We start from the raw sequence: 2,172 nt of genomic DNA, 5'->3' as shown, positions 1-2,172 counted from the left end.
AAAAAAAAAATTAATGCATATCATCTAGTCTGAGGAAAAGGAAAAAGACGGCAAAAAATGAATAAAGTCTTAGAGACCTGTGAGGCATCACCAAGTGCTCCATCATACACATAACAGAAATACCAGAGGAGAACAGAGAAAAGGAAAGGAAAAAAAAAATACCAAAAAGTTTATAAATTTGAGGGCTTGCCCCGCCCCCAGGGGGAGGGGATGCTGAGGCTCCACCCACACACCTTGCATGAAGCCGGTCTGCTCAGAACCATAGCCGCCCCCACTGGTTAAGAGAGGTGTAGGGGCAGCCTGGGGAACTGGCCAGGAACTCCCCTGCTGTGAGTCCCTGGCGGTGAGGCACAGAGAACATCCTGGTGGAGCAGATGGCCCTAAGCTGGGCCCAAGTGTGTGAGATCCTGAGGGAAGAGCTGTACCAGGGCAATGCCTTCCATCACCCTGATACACATATCTTCATCATCATGGGTGCATCAGGCAACTTAACCAAGAAGATCTACCCTACCATCTGGTGGCCGTTCCAGGATGGCCTTCTGCCCAAAGACACCTTCATCGTGGGCTATACCCACTCCCACCTCATAGTGGCAGACATATGAAAACAGAATGAACCTTTCTTCAAAGCCACCCCAGAGGAGAAGCCCAAGCTGGAGGAGTTCTTTGCTTACAACTCCTATGTGCCTGGCCAGTATGATGACACCGCCTCCTATGAGTGCCTCAACAGCCACATGAATGCCCTCCACCAGGGGCAGCAGGCCAACCACCTCTTCTACCTGGCCTTGCCCCCCACTGTCTATGAGGCGGTCACCAAGAACATCCATGACACCTGCATGAGCCAGACAGGCTGGAACCATGTCATTGTGGAGAAGCCCTTCCAGAGAGACTGGCAAAGCTCCAGCTGGCTCTCCAACAACATCTCCTCTTTCTTCTGGGAGGACCAGATCTACCGCATCGACCATTACCTGGACAAGGAGATGGTCCAGAACCTCATGGTGCTGAAGTTTGCCAACAGGATCTTCAGCCCTATCTGGAACCAGGACAACATTGGAGCCCTTTGGCACTGAGGGCCGCAGGAGCTACTTTGAAGAATTTGGGATCATCCAGGATGTAATACAGAACCACCTCCTGCAGATACTGTGTCTGGTGGCAATGGAGAAGCCGGTCTCCACTGATTCCAATGATGTCTGTGATGAGAAGAAGATGTTAAAACGTATCTCAGAGATGCAGGCAAACAATATACTACACTTATTTATTCTCCAGTGTGGCGCCCAAGAATGCAGATAAGGCCGTGCTTATAGTAGGATAGATTCTAGTATCTGGTGCTTAATATTTTTTTGAGTTAATTTGATAAATGAATGAAGAAATGATTGAGTCAGTGTCATTAAAATGAGGATTCTAATTCTCATCCTGCCATTTATAAGGGCAATCCTCTTCCCTGGGCCAGAGTTTTCCTATCTATAGGAGAAAAGGTTTAAGATCAATCCTTTCATTTTATAATTTTGTTAAAGATTTATTCATTTATTTGAGAGAGAGAGAGAGAGCATGAGAGGGGGAGGGGCAGAGGGAAAGGGAGAGAGAGAATCCTCAAGCAGACTCCCCGCTGAGTGTGGAGCCTGAGGTGGGGCTTGATCCCAGGACCCCGAGATCATAGCCCGAGCTGAAATCAAGAGTCAGCCACCCAACCAACTAAGCCACCCAGGCCCCATCAATGATGAGAGAATAATTTTGAAATCTAAAAATTTATAGTCTATTCTCCCACTCAAACATGAGGGCAAAATGAGATTCTCCCATATAAAAAGAATTCCTTTTTCATTTACAGATACTTTATGAAAAAATTATTAGAGGAGTTGTTTCAGAAAGAGGAAAAAACAAGAAAAAGTAATGCAATAGTGATTAGTGAAAGAAAAAACTTTAGTCTAAATAAATGTTAATTTTATGAAAAAATTCAATAATAATCTGGAATGAAAACCACAGATGATATCATCATGGATGGAATGGAGAGCAGCAAAAGCATGCTAAGTTTCCTTTCTCACTAGGAATAGGTAATTATTAACAATAAAAGTGAGAAAAAGATAAATTTAGTTGATATGTCAAAGAACATACAAACAAAACGTAGAAGACTACAAACAGAATATATAAATTCCAAACCATTAAAAGTAATAGAATTTC

At 44.2% G+C, this 2,172-nt stretch overlaps 1 pseudogene; it reads left to right on the top strand.

The window, feature by feature from the left end:
- Window positions 1-354: 354 nt before the first annotated feature.
- Window positions 355-1,421, top strand: LOC115940150 (glucose-6-phosphate 1-dehydrogenase-like; annotated as a pseudogene).
- The last annotated feature ends 751 nt before the right edge of the window (window positions 1,422-2,172 follow it).

Source organism: Leptonychotes weddellii, unplaced genomic scaffold (genome assembly GCF_054177405.1).
Source record: "Leptonychotes weddellii isolate Sample4059 unplaced genomic scaffold, ASM5417740v2 HiC_scaffold_18944, whole genome shotgun sequence".
NCBI lineage: Eukaryota > Metazoa > Chordata > Mammalia > Carnivora > Phocidae > Leptonychotes > Leptonychotes weddellii.
This window is presented reverse-complemented; position numbering and strand designations above follow the sequence as displayed.